This window comes from Mustelus asterias, chromosome 23 (assembly GCF_964213995.1).
Source record: "Mustelus asterias chromosome 23, sMusAst1.hap1.1, whole genome shotgun sequence".
In the NCBI taxonomy this organism is placed as follows: domain Eukaryota; kingdom Metazoa; phylum Chordata; class Chondrichthyes; order Carcharhiniformes; family Triakidae; genus Mustelus; species Mustelus asterias.
Window position 1 is genome coordinate 61,274,576 of NC_135823.1, and position 23,405 is coordinate 61,297,980.

Sequence of the window (23,405 nt, forward strand, 5' to 3'; positions counted from 1 at the left end):
CCCAGCCAGGATATTTGTGCCCTTCCAGTTAAGGTGTAACCCATCCTTTCCGTACAGGTGCCATCCTCTCTTGAAGACTTCCCAATGATCTATGAATTTGAAACCCTCCCTCTTGCACCAGTCCTTTAGCCACGTGTTCAATTGTAGAATCTCCCTGTTTCTGGCCTCACTAGCACTAGGCACCGGGAGCAGTCCAGAGATTGCTACCCTAGAGGCTTTATTTTTTAGCCTAGCACCCATCTCCCTGAATTGCTCTCGTATGACCCCCCTGCTCTTTCTACCTACGTCATTTTCACCAATGTGTACAATTACATCTGTTTGATTACCTTCCCTTTTTAATATGCTTCCTACCCTCTCGGAGACATCCAGTAGCCCGGCACCAGGGAGGCAGACTACTATCCTGGAGTCTCGTTCGCGCCCGCAGAACCGCCTGTCCGTGCCTCTAACCATCGCATCCCCCACCACTATTTCTCTCCTAATCCCCTTCTTTCCCTTCTGGGCCTCTGAGCCTGTCTCTGTGCAGGCGATCTGGTCCTCGTGGCTTACCCCTGGAGGGTCATCCCCCTCCACAGAATCCAAAACAATATACCTATTTTGGAGGGCAACCACAGGGGATCCCTCCACTGACTGCTCACTCCCTTCCCCTCTCCCATCTGTTGTCAAGGGCTCAATTTGGCTAGAACTAAGGACCAAAAAAGATGCAATCACACAGCGTGATGTAGTCTACAGGCCACCAACTAATGAAAAGGAAATAGAAGAATAAATTTGCAAGGAGTTTACAGAGAGATGCAAGAATTACAGAGTAGCTATAATGGTTTTAAATGTCCAAATAGAAACTGGGATAGTAGAAGTGCAAAGGGCAGAGTGCCTAAAGTGTGTTCAGGAAAAAAGTATACAGTTTTGTCAGTCTAATGAAAGGAAAGGCATTGCTGCACCTAGTTCTTGGGAAGAGGTTGCTCAGGTCATGCTAGTGATGCCCAAATCCATGGGGCGGCATGGTGGCACAGTGATTAGCACTGCTGCCTCACAGCGCCAGGGACCCGGGTTCAATTCCTGGCTTGGGTCACTGTCTGTGTGGAGTTTGCACATTCTCCCCGTGTCTGCGTGGGTTTCCTTCGGGTGCTCCAGTTTCCTCCCACACTCCAAAGATGTGTGGGTTAGGTTGATTGGCTATGCTAAGTTGCTCCTTAGTGTCAGGGGGTTAGCAGGGTAAATAAGTGGGGTTATGGGGATAGGGCCTGGGAGGGATTGCCAAATGCCCTCTTTAAGCACTGTAGGGATTCTATGATTCTATAAGTGGATCAAATATCAAGAGGAGAACCTTTAGAGGACAGTGATCATTGTATCATGAGGTTTAGGTTGGGTGTGGAAAAGGGCAAAGAGCAATCTAGAATAAAAATAATTAACTGGGGGAAAGCCAACTTCAATAGGCTAAGAATATAAAGATTTAAAATAGGTAAGGAAGGGAGATTGGGAGCGATTGGGAGGGAGATTAGAGAGATTGGGTGGGATTTTCCGGCTGTGCTCGCTCCAAGGCCGGAAAATCCTGCCCAAGGTCAACAGACTTTTGCATGGTCCGCCCCCGCCCGCTCCGATCCTGTGGAGGGCAGGATGGGAAAATTTCACCCACTCTATTTCTAAAGTTGATAAAGCACCAGGACCTGATGAGACGCATCCAAGAATACTGTGGGAAGTGGGAGTGGAAATTGCAGAGGCACTGGTCATAATTTTCCAGTATTCCTCAGGGGTGATGCCAGAGGATTGGAGAATTGCAAATCTTGCACCTTTCCTCACAAAAAGGACGTAAAGATAAGTCCAAATACGACAGAGCAGTCATCTTAACGTTTGTGGTGGAAAAACGTCTCGAAACAATAGTTAAAGGCAAAAGTCATAGTCACACGGGCAAATGCGAGTCAGTTAAGAAGAGCCAGCATGAATTTGCTGGAGTCTTTTTGAGGGGAGGGTACAGTGGCACAGTGCTTAGCACTGCTGCCTCACAGCGCCAGAGACCCGGGTTCGAATCCTGGCTTGGGTGACTGTCTGTGTGGAGTCTGCATGTTCTCCCTGTGTCTGCGTGGGTTTCCTTCGGGTTCTCCAGTTTCCTCCCACAGTCCAAAGATGCGTGGGTTAGGTGGATTGGCCATGGTAAATTGCCCCTTAGTGTCAGGGGGACTAGCTAGGGTAAATACATGGGGTTACGGGGATAGGGTGGGATTGTGGTTGGTGCAGACTCGATGGGCCGAATGGCCTCCTTCTGCACTGTAGGATTCTATGATTCTAAGAGATGGTGTACAGGAATTTCCAAAAGGTATTTGATACAATGCTGCACAAAACAGACTCGTTAACAAAATTGGAGCTCACAGCAAAAAAAAGGACAGTCACAACTTTGGCTGAGTGACAGGAAACAATATAGTGGTTAATGGATGTTTTTCAGACTGGTGGAAAGTTTGTAGTGGAGCTCTCCAAGGGTCAGTTTGGCACTTATGTTATTCCTGATACATATTAGTGACTCAAACCTTGGTGTACAGAGCACAATTTCAAAATTTCTGGAAGATACAAAACTAGGAAGCATTGTTAACTGTGAGGAGAATAGTGTAGAATGACAACAGGACATTGACAAGTTGGTGGAATGGGTGGATGAAGTCCAATGCAGAGAAATTAGATCTGATTTGACAAGGCGTCGCATAGGAGCTGCTGAGTAAGGTAAGAACCCATGGTGTTGGAGGCAAGGTACTAACTCGTATGGATAGAAGATTGGCCGACTGGCAGATGGCAGAGAGTGGGGATAAAAGGATCCTTTTCAGGATGGCCAACGATGACGAGTGGAGTTCCGCAGAGGTCAGTGTTGGGACCACAACTTTTCACTTTATGCATCAATGATCACGATGGAGGAACTGAGGGCATTGTGGCTAGGTTCACAGATGATACAAAGATAGGTGGAGTGACAGGTCATATTGAGGAAGCGGGGAGGCTGCAGAAAGACTTGGATAGGTTAGGAGAATGGACAAAGAAGTGGCAGATGAAATACAATGTGGGAAAATGTGAGGTTATGGACTTTGGTCGGAAGAATAGAGGCATAGACTATTTTCCAAATGAGGAGAAAATTCAGAAATCGGAAGCGCAAAGGGACTTGGGTGTCCAAGTTCAGGATTCTCTTAAGGTTAACTTGTAGGTTGAGTTGGTAGTTAGGAAGGCAAATGCAAAGTTAGCATCCATTTCAAGAGGGTTAGAATACAAAAGCAGGGATGCTATAAGGCTCTAGTCAGACCACATGTGGGATATTGTGAGCAATCTTGGGCCCAATAGACAAGGAAGATGTGTCGGCCTTGGTGAGGGTCCAGAGGAGGTTCACAAAAATGATTCTGAGAATGAAAGGCTTGATGTATGAGGAGCGTTTGAGGACTCTGGGTCTGTATTCAATGGAGTTTAGAAGGATGAGTGGGAGATTTCATTGAAACTTTCAGAATACTGAAAGGCCAGAATAGAGTTGACGTGAAGAAGATTTCTGGAATTTTACCGGAACGCCTGCCCCAAGAACGGCATTCTCCGTTGGCCTCAGGCAGGACCTTACAAGCCTCGGGCGGGCGGGCGGGCGAGGCGGTAAAATTCCGGCAGATGTTTCCATTAATAGGAGAGACTAGGATCCGAGGGCACAGCCTCAGAGTAAATGGACGACCCTTTAGAACTGAGATGAGGAGGAATTTCTTCAACCAGAGGGTGGTGAATCTGTGGAATTCATTGCCACAGAAGGCTGTGGAAGCCAGGTCATTGAGTGTCTTTAAGACAGAGATAGATAGGTTCTTGATTGGTAAGAGGATCAAAGGTTACAGGGAAACGGCGGGAGAATGGGGTTGCGAAACATATCAGCCATGATTGAATAGTGAAGCAGAGTCGATGGGCTGAATGGCCTAATTTTGCTCCTATATCTTATGGTCTTATGATAAGAAGAGCATTGAGAGGCAATACAAAATAAAGGATATAATTCTAAAGGGGATGCAGGAGCAGAGGGACCTGGGCGTATGTGCACATTAATCATTGAAGGTTGTAAGGCAGCTTGAGAGCACCGTTAATAAAACATACAGTATCCTAGGCATTAGTAATGGTCCATAAATCTTAAGACCAAGGTGGTCGTGGTGAACTTGTCTCAGACATTAGCTTGGCCTCAGCTGGAATATTGCATCCAGTTCTGGGCGCTGCACTTTAGGAAAGATGTGAAGAGATTGGAGAAAGTGTTGGAAAAGATTCATGAGAATGGTTCCAGGGATGAAGAACTTCAGTTGAGAAGATAGATTGGGGAAGTTGTGATTGTTTTCCTTGGGGAAGAGACGGTTGAGAGGAGATTCAACAAGAGGTATTCAAAATCATGAGAGGCCTGGACAGATTGGACAGGGGGAAAGTTTTCCCATGTGTGAAAGGATCAAGAATGAGAGGGCGCTGATTTAAAGTATTTGACAAAGTAGTAATAGTGACGCGAGGAAAATCTTTTCCACACAGTGAGTGGTTAAGGTCTGGAATGCACTTTCTGAGAGTGTGGTGGAAGCAGCTTCAATCGAGGCATTCAAAATGGAATTAGTCTGTTATTAGAAAAGGGAGAATGGGAAGGGTTAGGGAGAGAGGCAAAAAAGTAAAAGTTTATTTATTAGTCACAAATAGACTTGTATTCACACTGCAATGAAGTTACTGTGAAAATTCCCTAGGGATTTGGGGATAGGGGAATGTGCTAGGTTTATTGCAGGCTAATCTCATTCAGGTGAAGACATGATAGGCCAACTGTCTCTTTCTGCTTTGTAACAATTCTGTGGAGAACAGAGTATTTTAAGTTTATTTATTAGTGTCACAAGTAGGCCTACACTACAGTGAAGTTACTGTGAAAATCCCCTAGTTGCCCCACTCCGACACGGGTACACTGAGGGAGAATTTAGCACGGCCAATGCACCTAACCAGCACATCTTTCGGACTGTGGGAGGAAACTGGAGCACCCGGAGGAAACGTACGCAGACACGGGGAGAACGTGCAGACTCCACATAGACAGTGACTCAAGCCGAGAATCGAACCTGGGTCCCTGGCGTTGTGAGGCAGCAGTGCTAACCCCTGTGCCACCGTGCCGCCCCATACATATTAGGATATACTGGAGCAAATTCACACGTTGGGTGTATTAGGCGGTAGCAGAGGGTAGCTGCTCTTGATGGCTGAGTTAGCGAGTGTGCTGATTCACATGAAAGTGAACAATACACAAGTAGGTAAGAAGATAGACTGGGGAAGTTGTGAGTAGATCTCAGCTCAGGTGGTCATGGAAACGCTACAAGTGCCCTCATTGTCTCTCGTCCATGGAACACAAGTGTCTGCTTCTCATTGCTGTCTTGTGACTGCCGTTGGAATCTCTGTCTGTGTCAATCAGATCAAGACAGGTTAAGCTTGGGTACAATTTCCCCAACAATTGACCCTCACTATCGATGATTTTACATGGTTTCTTTTCACAAAATCGTGACTTTAAAAGATATCAGTCATTTTCGAGCAATGGTAAGAAAAGAAATGGGTGATACAAAGAACAAAGAACAAAGAACAGTACAGCACAGGAAACAGGCCCTTCGGCCCTCCAAGCCTGTGTCACTCCTTGGTCCAACTAGACCAATCGTTTGTATCCCTCCATTCCCAGGCTGCTCATGTGACTATCCAGGTAAGTCTTAAACAATGTCAGCGTGCCTGCCTCCACCACCCTACTTGGCAGCGCATTCCAGGCCCCCACCACCCTCTGTGTAAAAAACGTCCCTCTGATGTCTCAGTTATACCTCGCCCCTCTCACCTTGAGCCCGTGACCCCTCGTGATCGTCACCTCCGACCTGGGAAAAAGCTTCCCACTGTTCACCCTATCTATCCCCTTCATAATCTAGTATACCTCTATCAGATCTCCCCTCATTCTCCGTCTTTCCAAGGAGAACAACCACAGTCTACCCAATCTCTCCTCATAGCTAAGACCCTCCATACCAGGCAACATCCTGGTAAACCTTCTCTGCACACTCTCCAATGCCTCAACGTCCTTCTGGTAGTGTGGCGACCAGAACTGGACGCAGTAATCCAAATGTGGCCTAACCAGCGTTCTCTACAGCTGCATCATCAGACTCCAGCTTTTATACTCTATACCCCGTCCTATAAAGGCAAGCATACCATATGCCTTCTTCACCACCTTCTCCACCTGTGTTGCCACCTTCAAGGATTTGTGGACTTGCACACCTAGGTCCCTCTGTGTTTCTATACTCCTGATGACTCTGCCATTTATTGTATAACTCCTCCCTACATTATTTCTTCCAAAATGCATCACTTCGCATTTATCCGGATTAAACTCCATCTGCCACCTCTCCGCCCAATTTTCCAGCCTATCTATATCCTGCTGTATTGCCCGACAATGCTCTTCGCTATCCGCAATTCCAGCCATCTTTGTGTCATCCGCAAACTTGCTGATTACACCAGTTACACCTTCTTCCAAATCATTTATATATATCCCAAATAGCAGAGGTCCCAGTACAGAGCCCTGCGGAACACCACTGGTCACAGACCTCCAGCCGGAAAAAGACCCTTCGACCATTACCCTCTGTCTCCTATGGCCAAGCCAGTTCTCCACCCATCTAGCCACTTCTCCTTGTATCCCATGAGCCTTAACCTTCTTAACCAACCTGCCATGTGGGACTTTGTCAAATGCCTTACTGAAATCCATATAGACGACATCCACGGCCCTTCCTTCATCACCCGTTTTTGTCACTTCCTCAAAAAACTCCACCAAATTTGTAAGGCACGACCTCCCTCTTACAAAACCATGCTGTCTGTCACTAATGAGATTGTTCCGTTCTAAATGCACATACATCCTGTCTCTAAGAATCCTCTCCAACAACTTCCCTACCACGGACGTCAAGCTCACCGGCCTATAATTTCCTGGGTTATCCCTGCTACCCTTCTTAAACAACGGGACCACATTCGCTATCCTCCAATCCTCAGGGACCTCATCCGTGTCCAAAGAAGCGACAAAGATTTCCGTCAGAGGCCCAGCAATTTCACCTCTCGTCTCCCTGAGCAGTCGAGGATAGATGCCATCAGGCCCTGGGGCTTTGTCAGTTTTAATGTTCCCTAAAAAACCTAACACTTCCTCTCTTGTAATGGAGATTTTCTCTAACGGGTCAACACCTCCCTCCGAGACACTCCCGGTTAACACGCCCCTCTCCTTCGTGAATACCGATGCAAAGTATTCATTTAGGATCTCCCCTATTCCCTTGGGTTCTAAGCATAATTCCCCTCCTTTGTCCCTGAGAGGTCCGATTTTCTCCCTGACAACTCTTTTGTTCCTAACGTATGAATAGAATGCCTTAGGATTCTCCTTAATCCTGCCTGCCAAGAACATCTCGTGACGTCTGGGTACCATCTGGGTATGAAGAGAAAATAATGATGAACAGAAACTTGAGCGTTTGAACGTAATCATGGAACGGCTCCTCAGATACTGAAGCAGCCCATGTCCAAATGCAGCAAAACCTGGATAATATCCAGGCCTGGGCTGACCAAGTGGTAAGTGACATTCACACCACACAGGTGCCAGGCAATGGCCATCTCCAACAAGAGAGGGTCTAACCATCGCTCCTTGACATTCAATGGCATTACCATCACTGAAACCCCCCCCATCAACATCTTAAGGGTTACCATTGACTGAACTGGACCAGCCATATAAATACTGTGTCTACCAGAGTGGGTCAAAGACTAGGAATCCTGCAGCAAGTAACTCACCTCCTGATTCCCCAAAGCCTGTTCACCACCTTCAAGGCACAAGTCAGAAGTGTGCTGGAATACTGTCCACTTGCCTGGATGAGTGCAACTCCAACAACATTCAAGAAGCTTGACACCATCCAGGACAAAGCAGCCCGTTTGATTGCTACCCCTTCCAGTCCCTCCACCACCGATGCACAGTGGCAGCCGTGTGTACTGTTTACAAGATGCATTGCTGAACTCACCAAGGCTCCTTAGGCAGCACCTTGCAAATCCAAAACCACCACTATCTAGAAGGACAAGAGCAGTAGATACCTGGGAACACCACCACATGGAGGTTCCCCTCCAAGTCACTCACCATCCTGACTTGGAAATATATCACCGTTCCTTCATTGTTGCTGGGTCGGAATCCTGGAATTTCCTCCCTAACAGCGCTGTGGGTGTACTTGTACCACAGTGACTGCAGTGGTTCAAGAAGGCAGCTCACCACCATCTTTTGAAAGGCAACTAGGGATGGGCAATAAAAGTTGGTCTAAATGTTGCGACGCCCACATCTTGTAACTGAATTAAGAAAATGAATCAGTGATAACAAAATAAAGAGCAAGATGCCCCAGCTTTTGCAAAAGTCCGATGGATACAAGGGTGGTCCTTTGAAGTTGAAGACACATAAAGCTTTATTTAGAATCATTTGTTGAGGGAAATAACTCCAAAGTGCCAAACAAGGTAAAAGACAATATTTCTAATATAATAGAATTTATGAAGACAATGTGTGATCAAGAAATGTCTTTAGAATAGAAATGGGTAAAAGTTATGCTACGGCTACACTAAATCCTGGTTATACCACACCTGGAATACTGTGACCAGTTCTGGGTAGCCCGCCATAATGTTACGATCTCCATAGAGACCGACAACTTTTAAAAAGAAATTCAAACTTCCAGTTGACAGCTGAAAGGGTCAAGAATTGAGATTTGAAATCTTTTACTGTAACAAATGGTGAAAAGCACATATTGACAAAACACTTTTTTTCATAAGTAACTTACAATTTAAACAGCTGAGAGAGGAACGTTCTCCTTTTGTACGTATCACCCATCGCACACTCTAGAAAATTATCGTGCTTATAGCAAACAGCCCGCAGATGCTCACAGTTTCCAGTATTCCCGCTTTGCTGAATAGTAAATTTGCATGACCATCTCCAGGTGCCTGCCTCAGTTTTTGGTGAGTTTCTTGAACCCACCACCACCAGTAAAGTCTGTTCCAATGATTCTTCTTCCCTTTGACCATACCAGAGCAAATCGAATCCCTACAGTGCAGATCTACCAGTGTCCATAGAAGGCTGCAAGATGTATCTCTTTGATGAGAGATTGTTTCCTTTCCACTTTTGCCTGTGGTAGCTCGTAAAGCCAAGCAGGCCTTTTTCACTGCTGACCATACAGAACAAAAACTATTGTCTGTCTCTGATATTTATTGATTTGCAGGGAAGCCTGTAACCTGATCCCAAAAATTGCTTTTCCTGCTGAGGGCCCTTTAAAGTAAAGTAAAGTTTATTTATTAGTCACAAGTAAGGCTTACATTAACATTGCAACGAAGTTACTGTGAAATTCCCTTAGTCGCCATCGTCTGCCACCTATTCGGGTCAATGCACCTAACCAGCATGTCTTTCAGAAAGTGGGAGGAAACTGGAGCACCCAGAGGAAACCCACACAGACACAGTGAGAACATGCAAACTCCACAAAGACAGTGACCCAAGCCAGGAATCAAACCCGGGTCCCTGGCACTGTGAGGCAGCAGTGCTAAACCACTGTGCCGCCCCATGACAATGTGAAACACGTTAGCCTTGTACTTTGGTAGAAATGCTAATTAGCTATCCTTGACATCAAGTTGGAGGTAAATCGATAATTAACCACCCTTTACCCACTATACTTTTCTTGGGCTTTGGGAGACTCTGATCTATTCAGGCTGAATTCAGAGACTGATGCCATTGTCTCCATCTGTAAATACCCTGTACCCTCCTGTGACTAAAACAATCTAGGCCTTGCTTTGATCTCTAACAATTAAACCACCCAGAGCTACAGTCAGGCAGACTTCAGATCACGTCACGTGACCCCTTTTGGTTACCCTAAATTTAAAGTTACAGTCCCAAAACAAATTAATTATATATATAAACCTCAATATTGTAACGTTAGGAAGGATTTACTGGCCTCGAATTAGTGCAACATAGATTTACCAGAATGACACCAAGGCCGGGATTTTCCAGCCATGCTTGCCCCAAGACTAGAAAATCCTGCCTGAGGTCAATGGACCTTTGCACGGTCCGCCCCTTGCCCGCTATGACTCTTGTGGCGGGCGGGACGGGAAAATTCTGCCCCTAGACTCCAAAGGTTAAATTAGAAATTGCATAATCCCGGGTTGTATTCCCTGGAATTTAAAAGGTCCAGGAGTAATTTGGTCAACATTTTCAAAATACTGAGAGGGAGAAATTACTTCTGCTGGTTGAGATGTCTGGAACTAGGGACATGGACTAAAATTTAAAACCTGACTTTTCAGTAGTGTAATCGGAAACACTTCGACACACAATGGATGAGGGACATTTCTCTGAAGCAAACAGCGTTTGATGTCACACCAATTGTTAATTTGTTTGATAGATTATACACTTACCAAAGGCATTAACCAATATGGAGTTGGGTCACAGGTCAGCCATGGCCTCATTGAGTGGGCGAAGCAGACTCAATGGGCGGAACTCTATCACCTCACCCGCCACGGAATCGGAGCAGGCGAGAGTCTGACAATGATTTTACACTTTGTTGACCTCAGGCGGAAATTTCCAGTCTCGCCCGAGCGAGGTCATAAAATCCCGCCTAATATGCAAAATATTTCCGACTCCTGTTCCAATTACCCTATTTGGAATTCCTTCAGAATGTAGCAGAATTGGGAAGTGAGAATAAGGTGACATTTTATCCTGAACTTAGGTAAACATTTTGATAAGATCCCTCACAGGAAAATTAATACTTGATATGCGGTTAAAAATATTTGCAGGTTATAACTGAGGAAATGCTGAAGTTGGCAGTGATTACCAAAGTAAATATTATGCTTGAGCATAAATGAATCAATGGAGTATGATCCAATAAGAAGAAATTAACCCTTGGAAAAGTATTGGGGAAATTGCACTTGGGAATATTTGACACCAGTCTTGATGATTGTAAATTGGTATTAAGATGGGGTTTAAAGAAAGGTGACAAGTTTTGAAACCAAAGTTTCTATATTACAAAGTTAGGAGGAAGTATGGCATACAATGGAATTCTGGCATCGTCTTTGTTTTGAGTCCACAATGGTCATGGTAGCCATTTTGAGCTGACAGACTGGATGAAAAGTATGTTGGATACTGTCCTTTAGCCACCAAGGGGGAGGTGATAGCCTTGTGGTATATCGCTAGGCTATTAATCCAGAAACTCAGCTAATGTTCTGGGGACCCGGGGTTCAAATCCTGCCACAGCAGTTGGTGGAGTTTGAACTCAATAATAAATACCTGGAATTAAAAATCTACTGATAATCATGAAACCATTGTCGATTGTCGGGAAAAACCCATCTGGTTCACTAATGTCCTTCAGGGAAGGAAATCTGCCATCCTTATCTGGTCTGGCCTACATGTGACTCCAGGGCCACAGCAATATGATTGATTCTCAACTGCCCTCCAAGGGCAACTAGGGATGGGCAATAAATGCTGGCCAGCCAGCGACGCCCATGTCCCACGCACGAATAAAAGAAAGAGCTGAATTTGAATTCAGCTAGACTAGTGGTAGATAAGTCTTTTGTTGGCAGGAATAAGGATCCTGATTTAACTGAGACTGGGGATGATTTATGGTTGTTATGAGAGATTATTATGATTTTCCAAAATTCCCTCGATGATGGAACAGTATAAGCAGATTGTAAATTACTAAATGTAACATTGCTACTTAAGGGAAGAAAAAGAAAACAGGGATCTACAGGCCAATTAGCCTGACTGAAATTATTGCGAAAATGTTGGTATTTATTATTAAGAAACTGGAGCACCTGGAGGAAACCCACGCAGACACGGGGAGAACATGCAGACTCTGCACAGACAGTTACCCAAGCTGGGAATCGAACCTGGGTCCCTGGCGCTGTGAGGCAGCCGTGATAATGACCTCATAATGACCAAAGGGATGGTGGAAGTGGAAGCTATCAATGATTTCAAAGAGGAATTGGATGGGCATTGAAGGAAATCTAGAAGACATGGGTACAGTCTCGGGATAAGGGGTCAATCATTTAAGAATGAGGTAAGAAGTTTCTTCTCTCAGAGGGTTGTGAATTTTTGGAATTCACTTCTCCAGAGGGCTGTGGGTGCTCCTTCATAATGTTTACTCAAGGTTGAGATGGACAGACTTCTGGTCTTTCAGGGAGTGAAAGGATTGACTGGCAGTCGCTGATTTTTTTCCTCAAAAATATACTGCATTCATAAAAGTTTTAAAAATAAATTACATAATATTTTCGCTTGAAAATTGCAGAGAGTGCAATAAAATTCAACTTGTCTCTATGAAGCATGTTCCACTCTGAGCTGCCTCGATACAATTTCAATGCTGTAGATATTCACAATATACATTCCATATCAAGGATGCAGCTGAGGTGTTTTCCACTATTTCTAGCCCCTTGGTGTTCGATCGCCTTTCTCCATTGCACCTCGTCCTGGACCATGGAATGTTCCAGACTGCAACACTTGATTGAGGACAGCTCTTTAGACCAGTAGGTTTCGGGCAGACCAAAGAGTATCTTTCACTGAGTTGATGGACTTCCAGCCCCAGTTGATGTTTATGTCGGTGTGCGTCCCAGGGAATAGCCCGTAAAGCACAGAATCCCATGTCACGGAGCTGCTCGGGATCAACCTTGACAAAAACCACCACACCCCTCTCCAAACATTCTTAGTAAAGGCACATTCCAGAAGGAAATGGACAGTAGCCTCTTCCCGACCCCAGACACCCAGAGGGATAGAAAGTGGGAGATATTTATACTGTTGGGTGAGGGGATGAAAGATAAGTCATAGTCATTCACACCTTCTATTCTCTCTGTGGACTGCCATTAGCACCTCTTATACTTTTCCCTTGTTTTTGTGGCTATGACTCATCTTTCATTCCCTCACCCGGCAGTATAAATATCTCCCGCTTTCTGTGCCTTTTAGCTTTGACAAAGGGTCATGTGGACTCGAAACATCAGCTCTTTTCTCTCTTTACAGATGCTGCCAGACCTGCTGAGATTTTCCAGCATTTTCTCTTTTGGTTTCAGATTCCAGCATCCACAGTAATTTGCCTTTACCAAGAGGGATATGTATGAGGGATGTGATGGAAAGATCTAACAGGAAGTAGCTTTCTTACCACATCCAAACTACATCTTGGTGCTTGTTTGAAAGTTCTGACAATAGACATTCTGCCAGTCTACTGGGGCGGCCATCTGACAGGATCTACTACCTCCTTTTCCCAGAACTTTGAGGACATTACGTGTGGATCAATGCCTAGTGGACTTATCGTCAAAGGTTTTTCTTTGCATAAACTTTTCCATGAAGGACAGGTGGGACAGCATGGTCCAACTGCTTGGAATGTTCCACGGCAACGTGGTATGGCCCATGCTTCACAACACCAGAGACAGATAGAACCTCAGCACGCAGTGATGCTTGGCGTTTGCGTCGTGAGGGCCTATGCACGGCCTTATGCTGCTATACACAAAGGTGGTCACCAGGATGAGGGTGATGTCGGGCATGTTTTTTCCCCCTTTATCCGGAGGTTTGTACACGGTCTCCCTGTGAATGCGGTCCAATTCCAACCTCCAGATAACATGGAAGGTAATTTGAGTGATCACCAGGGTGCAGGAGTGATTGTTCCAATGAGGCGGTGATGGCCTATCTGCTTAGGTGATGTGGATTAGGCTGACTGCAGACAATCAGCTGGTGTAAGGGATGTGAACGGAACTCTTGCCCCAGCCAAGATGCACTGGAATCAGATAAGTGGAAAATTCCAATCTTTAAATGTATTGAACATGGGAAGGAGGTTGGCTTGGAGAGCCTATTTAAAGTAAAGTAAAAGTAAAGTAAAGTTTATTTATTTGTCAGAAGTAAAGCTTCCATTAACACTGCAATGAAGTTACTGTGAAATTCCCCTAGTCGCCACAGTCCGGCACCTGTTTGGGTCAATGCACCTAACCAGCACGTCTTTCAGAATGTGGGAGGAAACCGGAGCACCCGGAGGAAACCCATACAGACACGGGGAGAATGTGCAGACTCCCCACGGACAGTGACCCAGGCTGGGAGTCAAACCCGGGTCCCTGGGGCTATGAAGCAGCAGTGCTAACCACTGTGCTACCGTGCTGCCCAGAAGAGAATGGGTTGTGGACAGGGCTGTGATGGCTAAGGAATTGTTAAAGTCAATGTGACTGAAGCATTAACTGCTTCACATCGATTTGTCAGGGCAGACTTTAGTGTCTGGAGCTGGAACTGGTGGAATGTCCACAAGCACTGGTCACAATTCTGCTATTCCTTGGCTCAGCCAAATTTCCATAATGTCAGCGAGTTGCAGTGGTGAGTCATGCCTGTAATTCGGAGCTGGTCCATTAGGGAACAGGAAATTGCATGCTGCTGGAGTTTTGCCAAGGAAGTAAGTGCTTAAAGGGATGTTGGTATTCCTGCTGCCAAAGGATAAAACAATAACTGCCCGATGGGAAATAAGCTCCAACTTGGGGAGAGTGCACTGGGCAAGGGTATGATGTGCCAGTGAACATGTATAGGTAACAGCGGTACAGGAGGGAGAAAGAGCCAATGACACTAGACCTTTAGCTTGTCCGTATTTTTTGTTGAAAGGGCGGCACGGTGGCACAGTGGTCAGCACTGTTGCCTCACAGCGCCAGGGACCCGGGTTCAATTCCAGCCTTGGGTTACTGTCTATGTGGAGTTTGCACGTTCTCCCCGTGTCTGCGTGGGTTTCCTCCGAGTGCTCCGGTTTCCTCCCACAGTCCAAAGATGTCCAGGTTAGGTTGATTGGCCATGCTAAATTGTCCCTTAGTGTCAGGGGGACTAGCTGAGGTAAATATGTGGGATTACAAGGATAGGGCCTGGGTGGGATTGTTGACAGTGCAGGCTCACTGGGTAGAATGGCCTCTTTCTGCACAGTAGGGATTCGATGATTCTATGGGGTTGCAGAACCTAGAAGTCCAGGCTTTAAGAGAAGGATCTTTTTCTGACTATATTTGATTATTTGAGGCTTTAGAGAGTATCCCAAGGAATGTCCAGAGCATGGTGATTAATACAGGAGAAACGATATCTGGGGTTCTGATGTTCTGCCGCTCACAGTGGAACACATGGTCATTCCTGGGCTAACCTGCAGCAGAGCCCCTGTAATTCCAATCAGAGCCTTTGTCAGGAACAGTCATGGAGTCAAATGTTATCACAAAGGCCCTGGGTTCTGCATTCTCATTCTCCAGGACGATCACACTGAGACAGCCATGGTTAACATCTTCACCAAACTAATCGTTCTCTTGAGTCTGTTCATCGTACAGTCATGAAATGAGTCATGGAATGGTCACAGCACAGAAGGGAATTCGTCACCAAGGGTCAACCTGCAGATGCAAAATAGGAGGAGGAACCAGGATAGATACTTGGGAGACTTCAGAGGTAATAGTATGGTCGTGGGAGTAGAAGCAATTGCAGGTAATTTTCTGCTTAGGTAGATAAGAATAAAACCAGATGAGGGAAGACCGACCCAGCTGGGCAATGGTAAATTGGTGTTGGAGGAGGATGGTGTGGCCATGGAATAGTGTGGCACGGTGGCACAGTGGTTAGCATTGCTGCCTCTCAGCACCAGGGACCCGGGTTCAAATCTGGCCTCAGGTGGCTGTGCGGAGTTTACACATTCTCCCCGTGTCTGCGTGGGTTTCTTCTGGGTGCTCCAATTTCCTCCCACAGTCCAAAGATGTGCAGGTTATGTGGATTGGCCATGGTCAATTGCCCCTTAGTGTCCAAAGATGTGCATGATAGGGGGATTAGCGTGGTTGATATGTGGATTTACAGGAGGTGAACCTGGGTGAGACGCTTTGTCAGTGGGTCAATGGGCCGAATGGCCTCCTATTCCACTCTCGGGATTGTATGATTCAATCATGACAAAGGCCGCAGATAGGGTGAGGAGACAGGGCGATAGTTTATATTAGTCGTGTGGGATGAATTTGATAAGAACCAATTTGATACTGTGGCAGGCAGGCAGAAACTTGAAAGGAGTGATACAAAATGGAGCTGAGTTAAAGATGGGCATGGCTTATGGAAATCGCAACACCTTGGAGAGGAAAGGGAGGTTGGGGAAGGCGCAGCAGTTTTCGAGGATGGAGGGGCAAAGGGTTGTCATTTATTGAGCAAAAGGGTGATGATGGTACATGCACAGTGGTTGACAATTAAGCATTCAAGAGCCTATGACAGAAACATTGAGACAGCCATCGCTATGCTGAATGATGTGTAGAAGCTCTAATCTGGGCATTCTGATGTTTTTGAGGTAGAAAAAGTTAAATATTCAGACAGGGGCAATTAGAATTAGAACTGCATGAGTTGTCAAATGTGGATCCTTTGTTCCCTCTTTCGAGTAGACTCCCTCTGCTGGTACATGTGTGTCTGGTAACCACAAGTAGAGAAAATGGATGATAAAGTTTTCAATACATTACAGACATCTTATCTTAATAAAGCAAGATACAGATGGAATGCAGGGAAATAAATTAGATTGTGCTTCCAACGGAACCACAGAGTATTCTTGCGATGGTATTGTGGATTGCAATCTCAGGTTAGATAAATAGATCAATTAATGGCTGTGATTAATTGTGATAGTGCGGGCACAAGTTTCAGGGAATGATGACGATGGGCAGAAGGAATGTATGTTGACTGTCCTCAAGAGTTATGAACCTGGCAAAGCATTGGAACTTACTTCACTATTCATATAGTGTGCCTGATCACGGCTTTTGCTGATGAATGCTCAGGTATTTTTGGGTATGCCATAAGTGCCATAAACCTGGCCTATATTGGATAGACCTTTGCTGCACCTGTTCTTGGGGCCAATTTCGAGGTGAGGGGCAAGAAGGGGATGTGAGAAAAAACTTCTTTACCCAGAGGGTGGTGATGGTCTGGAATGTGCTGCCTGGGAGGGTGGTAGAGGCGGGTTGCCTCACATCCTTTAAAAGGTCCCTGAATGAGCACTTGGCACATCATAATATTCAAGGTCAAGTGCTGGTAAATGGAATTAGGTGGGAATTTAGTTATTTCTCACGTGTCAGTGCAGACTTAGTGGGCCGAAGGGCCTCTTCTGCACTGTACAATTCTATGATTCTATGAAATGCCCCATTCCACCTTGCACTTCCATTACTGCCTTGGTAAAAACTCTGGAACTGTGTCCTAAGCACTGACCATCAGTAAAATGGTAAGACTGTTAATAAAACTGTTTGACGTCCATGGTTCTCACAACAGCCCGCTCAGTCGCTGTGACCACCCTTCTTCCTGGCAGCTGGGTCACTGGCAGTGAGGCAAGCAGCCTGATACTCATGGACCTTGGCCTGTATACTCAGCTGGGAGAGTAAAGGTGAATGAGAGTCATTCTTCTGCTACTGGCGTTCCTGCAACATTATCCTTCTTACTCTCTGGAGGGGGTTTCCAGAAGGGACAGTGAGAGTTGAAAGAGATGTGAAGCTTTCAAGTCACCAACTCCTCCTACAAAAACCATCTCATACAGAGTGCAGAGCAATTGCTAATTTCTCATTGAAGCTTACAGAATAATGAAAGGCCTGGATAGAGTGGACATAGGGAAGATGTTTCCATTAGTAGAAGAGATTAGGATCCGAGGGCACAGCCTCACAATAAAGGGACAGCCCTTTAGAACTGAGATGAATATCTTCTGCCAGAGGGTGGCGAATCTATGGAATTCATTGCCACAGAAGGCTGTGGCGGCCAGGTCATTGAGTGTCTTTAAGACAGAGATAGATAGGTTCTTGATCAATAAGTGGATCAAAGGTTATGGGGAAAAGGTGGGGGAATGGGGTTGAGAAACTTACCAGCCATCATTGAATGGCGGAGTAGACTCTTTGGGCCGAATGGCCTAATCCTGCTCCGATATCTTATGATCTTATGAAAATACAATGAGAAAAAACAAGTTCTGAACAGTGAAACATTACATGCACCTTTAACTAGATGTACCTTCTTTGGAAATGTGGATACCAAATTTATCTATCTGCACATGATAAAAAGTTGCGTTAATCTTGCTGCCAGCATCACAAATTCATGAAACTGTCCAAATTTTGCAACTTCCTCCTCAACGTATGATGATTTTGAAGCTCCAATTCAATTTGGACAGGGGTTTCTGCCTCACCGGTCTCACCATGAAATAAGATCATCATTGATCTGTTGGTCCGGCCATATGATTCCATATTTCATTTAATCTCTTCTGCGCTTGTTTCTGGCACATAAAGATGATTAAAATTGGCCCCGTTGTCCTAGGGAGCAGACTATCATCTGGTAGAGTCACTGGGGTGGCATGGTGGCGTGGTGGTTAGCACTGCTGCCTTACAGTGCCAAGGACCTGGGTTCAATTCCGTCCTCGGGTGACTGCCTGTGAGGAGTCTACACGTTCTCCCCATGTCTGCATGGGTTTCCTCCGGGTGCACCGATTTCCTCCCACAGTCCAAAAGATGTGCTGGTTAGGGTGCATTGGCCGTGCTAAATTCTCCCTTACTGTCAGGAGGATTAGCAGGGTAAACACATGGGGATAGGGCCTGGGTGGGATTGAAGTAGGTGCAGGTTCGATGGGCTGAATGGCCTCCTTCTGCACTGTAGGGATTCTATGATTCCATGATTGCACAGTCAGCGAAACATTCAGAACAGCAAATGGATAGACTTCCAGTTCCATTGAAGACAAAGGAAGGAGGAAGGGGTAGATGGTCTGGGTGAATCCGAAAGATGCAGCAAACTTCATGGACTGACTCCAGAGCCACAGCAATGGTTGACGCTCAATTACCCTCCAAGAGCAACTAGGGACGGGCAATAAATGCTGGCCAGCCAGCGACACCCATGTCCCATGAATGAATTTTTAAAAATCCACCTAACCTGCACATCTTTGGACTGTGGGAGGAAACTGGAGCACCCGGAAAACTGGAAACCCATGCAAACACGGGGAGAACGTGCAGACTCCACATAGACAGTGACCCAAGGCCGGAATTGAACCTGGGTCCCTGGCGCTGTGAGGCAGCAATGTGCAGCAGGCAACACTATGCCACCGTGCCGCCCGCCGTGATGGGTTTTATGCTGTTGAGAGGGAGACAGGGAGGTGGAACACAGGGGAGGTCTGGGATTAGGTAGAGGGAGGAAGAGATTGGGACGGGCCAGAAAATCCCGCCCAGTGGTTATGTTACCTGTCAAATAGTGCAGAGGCCTGGACGACTGATCCAGACACACGAGTTCAAATCCCACCACGGCAGAAGGGAAGGTTGAATTCCATTAATAAATTGGGTATTGGTGGTGAAGCGATGGCTGAGTGGTATTATCGCTAGACTTTACATCCAGAAACTCAGCTAATGTCCTGGGGACCCGGGGTTTGAATCCCACCATGGCAGATGGTGGAATTTGAATTCAAGAAAGAATATCTGGAATTAAGAATCTACTGATGACCATGAAACCATTGTCGATTGTCGGAAAAACCCATCGGGTTCACTAATGTCCGTTAGGGAAGGAAATCTGCCGTCCTTACCTGGTCTGGCCTACATGTGACTCCAGAGCCACAGCAATGTGGTTGACTCTCAACTTCCCTCTGAACAAGGGCAACTAGGGATGGGCAACAAATGCTGGCCAGCCAGTGACGCCCACTGAAATTTAATGTCAGTCAAGCTAGAAGCAATTCCCTGGCATCAGACACGCGACCCGTTGTGGGAATTACTAGCTATGGAAACAGATGTACCATAGAAAGCATTCTTTCTGGTTGTATCACAGTTTGGTGTGGCTCCTGCTCCGCCCAAGGCCGCAAGGAACTACAAAGGGTCATGAACGAAGCCCAGTCCATCACTCAAACCAGCCTCCCATCCATTGACACTGTCTACACTTCCCAATGCCTCGGAAAGCAGCAGCATAATGAAGGACGCCTTGCACCCCGGACATACTCTCTTCCAGCAGGCAAATTATATAAAAGTCTGAGGACACGTACCAACCGACTCAAGAACAGCTTCTTCCCTGCTGCCATCAGACTTTTAAATGGACCTACCTCATATTAAGTGGATCTTCCTCTACACCCTATCTATGGCTGTAACACTACATTCTGCACTCTCTCTCCTTTCCTTCTCTATGAACAGCATGCTTTGTCTGTATAGCGCGCAAGAAACAATACTTTATCACTGTATACCAATACAGTTTACTTTGAATTCACGGCACGGTAGCACAGTGGTTAGCACTGCTGCTTCACAGCTCCAGGGTCCTGGGTTCGATTCCCGGCTCGGGTCACTGTCTGTGTGGAGTTTGCACATTCTCCTCGTGTCTGCGTGGGTTTCCTCCGGGTGCTCCGGTTTCCTCCCACAGTCCAAAGATGTGCGGGTTAGGTTGATTGGCCAGGTTAAAAATTGCCCCTTAGAGTCCTGGGATGTGTAGGTTAGAGGGATTAGCGGGTAAAATATGTGGGGGTAGGGCCTGGGTGGGATTGTGGTCGGTGCAGACTCGATGGGCCGAATGGCCTCCTTCTGCACTGTAGGGTTTCTATGTTTCTATATGTCAATAATAAATCAAATCAAATCAAAATCAAGTCTGCCTTCGTGCACCACTGGGTGCGGGAAGAGAATTGAAATTGGAATGAAAACATCTGTGACTGGTGCTCCTGTATTGAGTGGCTCAGTGGCGCAGTGGTTAGCACTGCTGCCTCACAGCACCAGGGACCCGAGTTTGATTCCTGGCTTGGGTCACTGTCTGTGCGGAGTCTGCACATTCTCCCCGTGTCTGCGTGGGTTTCCTCCGGGTGCTCCGGTTTCCAGTTTCCGAAAGACGTGCTGGTTAGGTATATTGGCCGTGCTAAATTTTCCCTCAGTGTACCCGAACAGGTGCCGGAGTGTGGCGACTAGGGGATTTTCACAGTAACTTCATTGCAGTGTTAATGTAAGCCTGCTTGTGATACTAATAAGTAAAATAAGTTTATTTGTTTAAACTATCATTTCATGCTGAAAGCAAATGTACAGATACAGCAGGCAGTAAAGAAGGCAAATGGAATGTTGGCCTTCATAGTGAGAGGATTTGAGTATAGGAACAAGGATGTTTTGCTGTAATTGTATAGGGCGTTGGTGAGACCACACCTGGAGTATTGTGTGCAGTTTGGGTGTCCTTATCAGCGGAAGGATGTCCTTGCTATAGAGGGAGTGCAGCGAAGGTTTACCAGGCTGATTCCTGGGATGGCAGGTCTGTCATATGAGGAGAGACTAAATCGGTTAGGATTATATTCACTGGAGCTTAGAAAAGTGAGAGGGGATCTCATTGAAATTTATAAAATTCTAACAGGATTAGACAGGGTAGATTCAGAAAGAATGTTCCCAATGGTAGGAGAGTCCAGAATTAAGGGTCATAGTTTGAGGATAAGGGGCAAACCTTTTAGAACTGAGGTGAGGAGAAATTTCTTCACCCAGAGGGTGGTGAATGTATGGAATTCACTACCACAGAAAATAGTTGAGGCCAAAACATTGTGTGATTTCAAGAAGAAATTAGATATAGCTCTTGGGGTTAAAGGGGGTCAAGGGATATGGGGGAAGGGGGGATCAGGATATTGAATTTGATGATCAGCCATGATCAAAATGAATGGCGGATCAGGTTCGAAGGGCCGAATGGTCTACTCCTGCTTCTAGTTTCTATGTTTCTCTGTTACATCAACACCCAGGAGGTCTGGATAATTTAAAACCCAGCACCAGAATGCTGTTTTAAACCAACAATCACAATCAAAACCTCTGTGGTCATCGCCAAAAGTCAAACACACGCTCCACAACATTCGCTAGCAAAAGGTTTTTTTATAAACCCACCTTGTCACAACTGGGAGAGCTATGACGTGGACCTACAGCTGTGGTTTCTCCTACCTTGAGTTGCTAATTAGAAGCAGGTCATGGAGGGAGCACTTCTTCACAGGGGAGCTGGGATAACTTGAAGGTGATTCAATCCGAGTTCTGGTGCATCTCCTAGCAACTGGTCACAAAGCAGCATTCGCAGTGGGCTCGGAGCAGGTCGGCAGCCTGCTCTCTCAGTCAGGGGATGAAGCATGGGGTGGAGGAACCCTGGGGAGCAGCAAAAAAAATCTTCAAGATGAGGATTGCAAGCAAAATAATGAATGCGTTATTTAAAAATAAACTCAATGTATACTGATCCCAAAACAAGCATTAGAAACACAATCACCAGCACTAAAAAATTAAAATAAAATCCACCGTAATTTATCTATCCATAACCTGTAAGGTTTGCCAACCCGGCCAAGACTAGCCTGGCATCTCCAGGAATTAAAGATGAAGCTCCGGAACGCTGCTGTACTCAACCCCAGAAAAAAATCGGACGGACGTTTAAAAAACTTTTCTTCATAGGTTTCTTGGAGCATTTCCTTTTACCAGACGTAAAAGTATTGAAAATGGGGGGAGAAAAGTCTGTTTGGCTGACAGTCAAACATCTTCGAGGACAGGAGCAGGGATGTGTTGTTGCAACTATACAGGGCCTTGGTGAGGCTACACCCAGAGTATTGTGTGCAGTTTTGGTCTCCTTTTCTGAGGAAGGGTGTTCTTGCTCTCGAGGGAGTGCAGCGAAGGTTTACCAGGCTGATTCCGGGAATGGCGGGACTGATGTATGAGGAGAGATTGACTAGGTTAGGATTGTTTTCACCGGAGTTCAAACAAATGAGGGGGGATCTCATAGAGACTTATAAAATTCTAACAGCACGAGACAGGGTAGATGCAGGGAGGATGTTCCCGATATTGCTGGAGTCCAGAACCAGGGGTCACAGTCTGAGGATTCAGGGGAGACCATTTAGGATGGAGGTGAGGAGACATTTCTTCACCCAAAGAGTGGTGAGCCTGTGGAATTCATTACGACAGGAAGTAGTTGACATCAAAACATTGAATGTATTCAAGAGGCGGCTGGATATAGCACTTGGGGTGAATGGGATTGAAGGTTATGGGGAGATAACAGGATTAGGTTATTGAGTTGGACGATCAGCCATGATCTTAATAAATGGCGGAGCAGGCTTGAAGGGCCAAATGGCCTCCTCCTGCTCCTATCTTCTATGTTTCTATGTTTCCATCATCCAGTCGGGTAAGTGGGGTTACAAGGATAGTGGGGGGGGGGGGGGGGGGGGGGGGGGGGGGTGACGGGGGAGAATGGCCTGGGTAAGATACTCTGTCAGAGATTCGATGCAGATTCAATGGACCGAATGGCCTCGACTGCACAGTAAGAATTCTATGGTATTCGATGATATCTATGGTAATGAGTCTTTTTGCTTTCTGATGGGTGGCGGAAGGCATGTATGTCACAAAGGTGGAAGTGTTGGTCGACTAATGGCTGGAACATGGGGGGAAATAATTTGACGAAACTTCCTGTAACAGATAGGGGCGGCACAGTGGTTAGCACTGCTGCCTCACAGTGCCAGGGA

The 23,405-nt window shown here is 46.1% G+C and overlaps 1 protein-coding gene across 4 annotated transcripts in view; it reads right to left on the reverse strand.

Moving 5' to 3' along the window:
• The window catches only part of usp7 (ubiquitin specific peptidase 7 (herpes virus-associated)), a 141,636-nt gene that overhangs the window by 97,042 nt on the left and 21,189 nt on the right, over positions 1-23,405 (reverse strand). For all 4 annotated transcript variants that reach the window (XM_078240749.1, XM_078240747.1, XM_078240748.1 and 1 more), the window contains exon 2: positions 21,856-22,050. The gene's annotated coding sequence lies outside the window, so the exon portion shown is untranslated. The remainder of the gene's footprint in view (positions 1-21,855; positions 22,051-23,405) is intronic.